Consider the following 10,920-nt stretch of genomic DNA (forward strand, 5'->3'; position numbering starts at 1 on the left):
ATTATATTAATGAAAAATATATATTAAAATATATTTAAAAATGATTAAAAATATATACATTAACTAACCTTCTTGGGTGTTTGACAGACATACTTTGAGGCCTATAATAATTTGGTCAAAGGGACATAAAGGATAGTTTTTGCTCCTTGCCCTCCTAGGTCGACTAGTTCCAGTGGACTATGAGCATCTCTCAAAATGTCCTGTAATTGTGATGGGTCACCTGTCCTATTGATCAGGAGGCCAAGCAGACCCCACCAGATGGACTTCAAGCAGTGTCCAGTCTATAAAGAGGAGGGTCAACACAGAGGAATCAGTTTCTCCATGCTTCCAAGCGAAGGCAGCCATGGTCGAGCAGGACCTTTGACTTATCTTCACATAGGCAGAACTGGTAAAAGAAAGGAACTAGGGGCTCCTCCCAAGCCCATGTGACCACTGAGGAACAGATACTCAAATGACCTTAAAAGTAAAAATAAACTCGTTTATCAGGGCCAACTGTATGGCCTTAAGTATCCAAAAGGAAAGTATAACCAAAGATTAAAGTGGTCAATATAATTTCTTAAGAGTCCATATGCTTAGCTAAAGGCTACATAACAAGCAACAATGCCAGAGAGGCGATACCTTCTTTTGAGTTGTTGGCCAGGGTGGCCAAAGGGATCCCCAGATAGTAACCCAGTATAGAACTGGGAAAATGAAAAGCAGACCCCAGTCTTATCCAAAGGAATATTGACAACTGATTACCGCTAGGTGAGGAACAGCTGACCCTCCTAAAACAAAGACCTTTAGCTAGGCTGACTAGATTCAGCAGAAGAGCAAGTAGTGGGGAATGGCTGTGGTGCTGACAACACAGCAGACAGTAGCAGGGATATCAGAGTATAGGGGCTCTAGTGGGGGGAGGGAGGCTATTGGGAGTGCTATCTGGGAAGTGGGTGTAAAAATAAATAAATTTTTTTAAAAATTTAAAAAAAATTCTTCAAAGCATAAAAATTTGCTCCTTAATAATTGGTGGATGTGAAAAACATTACCATTGAAATCTACCCGATGACTTTATATCCATGCTTAGATGCCAAAGAGCTCAGAAAGTAACTGAGTGTGACTAGTAATAATCAGATATATAGAGATTAGAAACGCATGTGCAAACATTTTATGCTTTAAAAGCATAAGCAAGTCGTTTTGCCAGCCAGATGAAGGAAGTTTGGATTAGTCTTCATCCAGGGACAATTATGGTTAATCTGTGTACTTTGGGCCAGTCCTTCAGATTAAGAAATGCCACTAAGGTACATAAGTATGCCAAAATTTATCAAATTGCATAGTTAAAATAATTGTATTACTTCAACTGTAAACCTAAAAATTTACAGCCAATTTTGAAAGAGATGCATCTTAGCTCTGGAAATTTTTATTGAATATGTCAATGCTGTTGTAATGAAATGCTTCTTCTAATTACATGGTTATTAAATAAATAATTAGATAAAAAAGCAGGTTAGAGTGCTTGGTAGGAAGCTTTAATGCCCATCTCCAAACTGGCGAGGTCTTAAATTATGTAAGTTCCAACAAAAGACCACTTTCCTTTTACTGGTCCTATAACATCAGAAATGTTTTTACTATCATCGTTTCATTTTGTTTTAGCTGAGCCATCTCTCCAGCCCTCCTCTCTTAAGAAATTATTTCAGTTTTTAGAGTTTCATACATGAGCCTCCTCCAATGCCTCCCGTGCCCCCTTCCCTTCAATTTCATGTCCTGGTCTTTGATTATTATTGTAATATATACATATATATTTATAAATATATATATATATATGCATAATGCACTGAGTTCATTTAGTGGGGTTCATGTATACCTGTGTTTAGGGCTTCCCACTTGGGGTTAGATAATCTCTCAGGGAGCAAGTCCCTGGGGAAAACTGATTTTCCCTCCCTCAGCATCCATTGATTGCCTATAGCTCTTTATCTTGAGGTGGGTCATCATAAAATTTCTCTTATCCTCTTTACTATATCAGCTAGTTGGGTCACTATGCAGATCTTGTTGGATTACCACACTGTGGAGATTCTATTGGTATAGTTTCCCTACCGTACCTAGAATGCAGTAACCAGCAGCAGGTAGCTTGTCCCTCTGGCTCTTACATTCTTTCTGTCCTTTCTTCAGAAAATTTCCCTGAGCATTAGGTATAAAGGTTACATTGCAGATGTGTCACTTAGGGTTGAGCATCTCACAGTCACTTGTCTGCCTGTGATCAGTTGTGGAACTTTGTAACAGTCTCCATATGTTGCAAAAAGAAGCGTCTTTGATGAGTAGTGAAAGGTACACTTGTCTGTAAATACAAGGATATGTATTTAGAATATAGTAAGAAATTACATTGGCCTATAAAAGTGACAGAAGTAGGTTCTATGACCTCACCAGCCATGTGTTCTCTATAGTACCACATATGAATTCCCTTCCACTGGGGGGGCCTTAAGTCCAATTAGAAAGCTGTTGATTACCCTCAAGATAAAAGTTCACTACTGTGTCAATAAAGATAATATTCTGGGCCAATCATTGTTGTGGTTCATAGGCATCACAGCTGGATATGAACACTGACTGGTTTTCTCTCTTGGTAACTTGCATAGATTCTTTGGATACTAGGAGATCTACTCTTGCAGGAAGAAGCTTCCACGTCAGTTTCAGCTCAATTGCCCCAACTTTTTTGTCCAAAGTATGCTGTGTCTTCAGCAATAGGGTCTTACCTTCAAGTTTTGAGAGGCAATCAAGAGCTGTGGCAATAGCTTATATTATTTTGGGAGTCTCTTGGACTACCCCAACCAACAACTAGAATGGAGGTTTCCCTTACCCGGCACTGTCATTTTTGTTATACAGTCTTTAGGCACACACATTTATATGTGTATTTTCAATAGGCTTATTAAATACTACATTTCCCTTTGGGCTTTGCACAGCTCCCAGGTGTTATATATCTTTCTTCCCTCTCACAAGACAGGTACGTAGTAGGAGACTGGCATCATCAAGGGGGACCCAGAAAAAAATGGGTGAGTTACATTAACTGGGGAAGGAAGAGAGATGGCTATACAGGAAGAGAGAGAGAAATGGTTTCTTAAAACTCAATATGTTCAACAAGCAGCAAAGTCTCCTTAAAATACTGGCTGTTAATTCACCCTTAGTAACTATATGTGATAGTTTGCATTAATGAACTGGAAGTCTCAGCCTGCCATGACCTATCCTGAACTCTTAAAATCAACTATTTTAGTGTATTTCAATAATAACCATACATTAAGTGTCATTCTTACTTATTTCTCAGCTATGAAAATTAATTTATTTGCCCAGGTCAAAAGGCAGAAGCTAGAGCTTAAACTCAGACTTGCCTGTCTTTGAAGCACATGTTCTTGAAAAATCACCACTGACTCTTTAAATTTTCTAAGTAATGTGAGACATTTTTGCTTAAATATCATCTTAGTCTATATTAGATATTAGAATTAATAAGCAATCTTTAGAACAATTCTGAATACAAAAATAATTATAGCCCCTGAATATTAGCAACAAATAAAAATAAAAATGTTATTTATAAATAAGAATGATTTAAGAAACTATGTGCTATGATAGACTCCTATCTTAGATATTTATATAAAAGAGAATTTAAGGAGTACCTTACAAAAAGGAGAGATATACCATGCTCATGGGTTAGAACATTTTCCATTCTGATGTCATGTTTTTATAACTCTAGCTACTATATATTTGATGTAATCCCAAACAACCCACAGGTTTCTGTAATTCTTTAAAATCGAAATTCACAAATTCTTCTTAGAAATTATGAGATAATAACGAAGAAAGATATCACACAAAACAAAGCAGTAATATAAAGTTAATACACTCAGAAATCAAGTTTCTAATATAAGAAAACCATAATAATTAATATCATGTTCTACTGGCACAGAGAAAGACAGAGATCGGGATGAAAACCTAGAGACAGACTCCACAAATATAATCCCTTGATCTGTGAAGCCTCAGTGTACCAGGAAAAGGAAAATCTCTTCACAAAACCAGTCAACTGGATACATACCAGAAAAACTTTTAATACATTATCTAGTACATTAAAATCAATCCCAGATAAACTAAAAATCTAACTGAAATGGTTACGATAGCATGAAAAATTATCACATTCTTGGGTTAGGAAAAAAATTTTAAACAACACAAACAGCACTTATCATAAAGGAAAAAACCAAGTCAATTATATTAAAAGTAAGAACTTTTAGTAAAAAGCACTATGAAAAGTACAAAAAGGCATAGAGGGCCACGAAGACAGCAGGGTGTGGTGGCACATATTTGTAATCTCAGGAGGAAGAGACAGGTGGCTCCCTAGTGCTCACTGGCCAGGTAGCATAGCCTATTCAGTGAGCTCCAAGACAGTGAGAAACCCCGGCTTGAACAGAAGGTGGACTGTGCCTGAGAAACAACGCCTGAGTTTGACCTCTGAACTCCATGGGCATGTGCACACCCATGTGAGCACACGCAAAGTAGGAAAAGGCAAGTGACAGAATATGAAAAGAGAACCACGGTGTGCTTGACTATGAATTTCCACAAATCAATAAAGAAAATACAACTACCTAATGTGGAAAATGGGCATAAGATACACATAAGCACTGAAAGATTGTAAAAGATCATCAAACATATGAAAAACTAATAAATGTTTTACCTTGTCAGAGAAGTGAAAATTATCAAAGTAAGACTACTACATAGAAAAGACATATATCAATATATCTTTGAAACAGCTAGTTTACTTCCCATTAGCAGTATTCGAAATCTCCATTGATGTATATATGAAGAGTGCTTGCCTTTGGAAAAACTAGGGTAGTTACTAATTTCCAAAGTTGAGTCTTATGCTCCATCAATTCTGTTTCAAGTTATACATCTAACAGAAACTTGTGCATATGTCCTCAGAAAGATACTGCTATGAACAACAAATGTATGAATTTCACACACATAGTAACAGGAGAAACCTGGCAGATGCAAGCGTAACTGGTTGGTTTCAATTCATTTTTACTTCTATGAAATCAGCGATTTCTCTTTGCCATGGGCAAAAGGAAAACTGACAAATTGGTTGAGGCTGGAGTGATGTCTCAGTGTTTAAGACCACGGGCTACTCTTGCTTAGGACCCAGGTTTGGCTTCCAGCACCCACATGATGGCTAACAACTGTCTGAAACTCCATTTCCAGGAAATCTGGCACCCTCTTCTGGCCTCCTTGGACACTGTATGCATATGATGCATTATACATGATATATAGATACAGACATATACACACAGGCAAAACTCTCACACATAAAATAAATTTTTTAAAATTAAAATAAAATTGAGATGTTGGAAGACTTGTTTGTTTTCTATCTTAGCCACACAGGCTCACATATTTTCCTTTCTTATCACCCCATTCTTTGAAGACTTTTAATCTTACCCTCATTGACTCTCTCAGGCTACCTCAGAATTCTTTCCACTGAGGAAAAAAAAATATAGAACAATAATAACGAAGACACAGAAAGCACTCAGGAAAACTTTAGAGATTCCCTTGTCTGTCTTTTTCCATCCATTTTTTCAATATAGTGTGACTAAGGAACAGATAATTTATCCAGAGCAGTGAACAAATTGATGTTAGAACTCAAATTAATATCCAGTCTTGAGATTGCTAGTCTCTCTCTCCCCATTGGGCTTCTTGATGCCGTTACAACTGTCGTTATTTAACTTATGTGATTTGCTATCCACTGCTTATTAAAATGTGCCGTGTAGCTGTTTCCTCTTAATTGAAACTTCTGTCCCAAAGGGAGGAGGGAAACTCATAAGACTCAGGGGGCTGATAAAACTTACAAAGAAGCTCAGTAAGTTGCACTACTCACAAGACCCTCTCCAACTTATGTAAGCAGTGAACAACTGCTGGGAGAGAGGAGACTCGGGTGGAGGTGTCTGCAGGTTGAGCAGGAAGCTCTGAGGATGTAGCTTTCATGAGCTTTTTATAATACAGCTGCTTTGAGTTTTCCATGTTCTTATAAGTAATTCCTATAAAACTGATGGTTCACTACAGAAGATGTGGGTGGAGGTGGATTTTTTTTTCTTCGGTCTGCCATTCATGCCATGTCTGGACTGAGCAGGCATTTGTTCACATCTCCCAAGGAAAAAATCTGCAACAAGATTATAGTTATCTTCAGAATAAAATTCATGTTTGAGCTTACCCAATACCTGACACACAGTAGGCTTCTGCATAGTCACCTGTGAGCTGATCCAAACGACAATAATCAGTGCCTTCACAAAATATCCAGAATCAAATGTTATCAGACTATCTAAGAAGGACATAATGAGAGCATGAAATAAAATAGGTTGATCCTTGGGAGAAAAGTCAAGGATGGCATAGGCAGCTGTGGCCAGATTAGCAGACTTTAAACCCCAGGGGCTCACATGATTCTCCAGTAAATGTGGTCCACTTCCTGTGCACTAAGAACTCAAGTTGAGGACGTCACCCAGAGCTCTTTTGCTGGCACCTACTACAGCTTCATCTACTTGGAGCTGAAAATTGAAGGAGACAAGTGGTTTTTCCATTTTATTCAAACTCACATTTGTTTTCTATCAGATTATACTTTTCCGCTTAAATGGATGTATTTCATTTTTTGGCTTATTATTTATTATCATTTCATTTATTTAGAAGTGGAAACTTCAAGAAGTTTGATTAAGAGATTAAATAACTGGATTTTCTAGAGCTAAAAATAAGTGAACAAATCTAGGTATGGGTTGCATTAGGTTTCAAAATATTTGGGGTTATGATCAAATCTCTAAACACATTATTGCCACATGTTCTTCTTTTCTTTCAAATTTTAAACACATGTGTATTTAAAGGATAGCTAATACAAAGTTTCCAAAGTCACTGTTAAGTATACATGGGTTTTCTATACACATGGTTCAATGACAAAATCCAGAGAAGTAAGGAAGCTAATAAATGGTCATGGGGAGGGGGTGTGGGAGACTTTATGCAAGGGGAGATAGAATGCAGTGATATAAAGGGGAAAAGGGAAATGATAGAGTGAGAAAGTTTAAATGATGTACAAAATGGGAGGGCAGGGCAGACAAGGGAGTATGGGGAGAGAAAACTAACAATAAAGTCCTTTAGACAAAGTCATATGGAAACCTACCAGTATAGAAGCCTCTTAAAATATATGCATATACATTATAAATACATTATAAAAGCAGATTAAAAGGAGTTATAGTAGTGGGTATTGTCCCTACTAGACATCAAAAACTAAGAAAATAAAAGCCCAGTGCTGAGAATGTACTCTTCTGGGAGGCGGAGAGTCAATATTCTTTAAGGGTGAGACACTGGTAGTTTGATCAGGCACCAGTGGGAGGACCCACATTGAAGAACATTAGGGGACACAAATTTGACTCTACAGTACATGAGTACATTCTACTGGGCAAGAGGAAGGAGTGGGCAAGAGGGGAGGGAATCTAAATTCAATCAAAATATGTTGTATGAAATTTGCAGAAATCAAATTAAAAAGTCAAATACTTCCTGAAATGCAATTGATGGGTGAAGAAATGCCATGTGAATTCATTTGGAGCCTGGTAAACCTTCCAGGAGTCATTGGTTGTCAATAGTTCCCAGGTATGTTGGGGTTTTGTCTGGTTTGAGCTTTGGTTGGACTTGTGCATGCTTTCACCATTGCTGTGAGTTCATATGCCCAGCTGTCTAGACAACTCTGTTTCCTCATGGACATCCACCACCTCTGGCTCTTAATAATCTTCCTACCGTCTCTTCCACAATGATTCCCGAGACTTGGGAGGAGGGAGTTTGATATAGATGCCCTATTGAGGAATAAGTATTCTGCAGCCTCTTGTTCTCTGCATGTTGACCAGTTGTGGATCTCTGTGTTAATCACCGTCTCCTGCATAAGGAAGATTCTCTGGTCTGAGTTGAGAGATGCATTCATCTATGGGTATAACAATAAGTTACTAGGTGTCAGTATAATACTATATCTAGTTAGCAGAATAATAATATTAGGCTCTCTCTTACAGCCTATGACCTGCCAGCCTGATATCAATATCAGGGGCAGGCTACATCTTACAAAGTGGGCCTCAAATGCAACTATAAAGTAGTTGGTTACTCCCATAATATTCATGCCACTGTTGCACCTGTGTGCATATCTTGCCAGGCCACTTGTTCTAGCTGATAGGATTAACAGCTAAGTTAGGTTGATGATTAATTTTCTCTTCAGGTAGCCTGCATATTACCTCCAGCACTATGAAAGCTAGCCAGAAGAGATGGAATTTTAGTCAGCATCAGCTTGATTTCTTGTTGTTTGTTCTACAGCTAATATTTGTAGTGTCTTCAGCAATAGGGTCTTACCCTGGAGTTCTTGTGGGTAACCAAGAGCAGGAGCAATGGACAATCTTTTCTGAGGGTCTACATCTATGGGACCCTGATCAACAGCTTCAAATGAGGGAGTCTATTCCTGGTATTGAGCTTTTACTTTAGTAGGAGAAACATCCCCTCATTATTCTTAAAATATTTAGAAACTTCTTTTAAAGTATAAGACTGTTTCCTTTTAAGACTAACTCTTAGGTAAAGGAGTTCTTGGTTTCTGCTAAGTAGAGTCACTCTCTCAGTATTTCAAGACAATAGTAGAAAAGAAATTTTACACCAAGTCTGCTTAATTCTAAGGACCATAAGCTTTCAAATGAATTATCACTGAGTATCTTTGAGATGGATTCAGTTGTGAGATAAAAAATATACACCATGATAGGGCAGTGAGATGGCTCTTCTCAACAGGTAAAGGTGCTTCTGGTGCAATCCTGACAACTTGAGTTTGATCCCTAGAACCCACATTTAGGAGGATGGAGAGAACCAACTCCAGAAAAGTTGTCCTCTAACCTCTATGTGTGTGTTATAGCATGTAGACACCCACAGATATATCACACATGCACACAAAAATAAAATAAAATTTACACACACACAAACAAAACATGAAAATAAAAACTTTCATTACATTATCTTAGACTGTTGAAGAAAAAAATAAAGTAAAACACCATTAAATTGAGCCCCAAAGACACATTTTATATTTGGTCATGAAAATTCCTAACCTTCTGTAAAAGTAGCTAGGACTACCTTATAATAGCCACAAAAATGCTCTGGGAACCAACAATTAGTTGGCAAAGTTAAAAGAATGGACAGGGATTATTACCACAAACAACATACTTACCACGATAAGAAAGCATCTCTTGGGGTTCCTAATAGGAAAAGGATCACCCACAGAGGAAGAACTGTGCATGGATTAAAATTTACCTTCAAGAAACGACTGAAGTAGATCTAAGACGTTTTATAGGAGGGTATTTTATAGGAGGGTAAATTCTGATGAGTCATATAACTTCATTTAAGCATTGATCCAACATACATTTATTGACAATTCCATAGACGTCTAAAAATTCATCCATACAAAACACAGTTCATTTGAATCTAGAATACTACCTAGGAATACACCAGTGGTTACTGTCACAGTTTCTAAGCAAATCAAGGAATTTTGCATATTTCAAGCATCTTGAGGTCAAAGCCAGAAGCTTTCATTACCACCTCAATTTGAAGTACCACAAGGAAGTCTTCATGAGAGCAATGATTGAATGATTTTTTTTGTTTCCTTTTGATATTTTGAGACAGAGTAGAACTCAGTATGTAGATCAGGTTGGCCTCAATCTCACAGAGATATGTCTGCTTTGCCACCTGAGTGTTGAGAAAGGTGAACTCAGAATGCCTTTATTCTCATGCCTGACTGAGAATAAAGGTTGAAATAGTGTTATGCACTTATCTCCTACTTTCTGTTACAAGACTTCTCATTTGGAGGGAATATACAAATGACACCAACGTAGCCAGATCCATTAATATAACAGATGATTTATGGTAATGGTCAATATTCAGCATTCATCTTTGGTAACCTGGATACTCCTGAGGATTTCTGGGGCTGAGGACTTAAGCTGTTCTCTTCCAGTTCAAGTCAAATCAGTGAATGGCATCTCAACTCCATTTCTTCCTCTTGGTAGTCACCATGAACAAACAGAAAAGATGCTGCAGTCTTTAGAGGGTTGATTCCAACAATCAAAAGAGGATTCTGGAGGAATCCGGTGACTATTTAGGGTTCTCTTGCATGCATGATTGAATGCCAAGTTCTTTAATTGGTCAAGAAATTTCCAGGAAGCAAGAAAGCAAGTATAGCTTGAGGCAAAGTGGCAGAACACGTTTCCATTTCCATGCTCACTTTGGGGGAACATTGGGAAGAAAGCTTTACATTCTTGGGATTGTAAATGTTGGACATGGGAGGTCTATGGAATAAGAGAAAAAAAAAATTCTCTTCATTGAAAGAGCAGATGTCAGCTAAGGCCACTGATAAATATTTTCTGCTGTGTCTTCAGTCAGTTATAATGTATAAATAAAATGATATTAGTTACAACAGCAATCAGGATTTATCAAACAATTATTAGGTCTGAAATATAACAAATATATGATGATAACAAGATTTTTCAGATGGCTATAAAGTAAGGTGTTCAACGTTAGACATTAGAACAGAATTTTTAAAATTATTGTTTTATTAGAGATTGAATAATAATTTCATTTTATGTTTGATTAACATGTAAGAATTAAATCAGTTTATGGGATATAATGTTATGCTTCATTACACACATCAAACATATACTGATTGAGGCTGGAGAGATGGCTCAGCGGTTATGAACACTGAATGTTCTTGTAGAAGACCCAGATTAGAATCCCAGCACCCACATGGCAGCTAACAACTGTCTGTAACTCCAGTTCCAGGGGATCTGACAGTCTCTTCTGTCCTTCACGGGCATTGCATGACATGGGTGCACTTACCTACATGCAGGCAATACATGCATACACATAAAAATAATAAATAAAATA

The sequence above is a fragment of the Nannospalax galili genome, unplaced genomic scaffold (assembly GCF_000622305.1).
Source record: "Nannospalax galili isolate Female #2095 unplaced genomic scaffold, S.galili_v1.0 scaffold974, whole genome shotgun sequence".
NCBI classification, from domain to species: Eukaryota; Metazoa; Chordata; class Mammalia; order Rodentia; family Spalacidae; genus Nannospalax; species Nannospalax galili.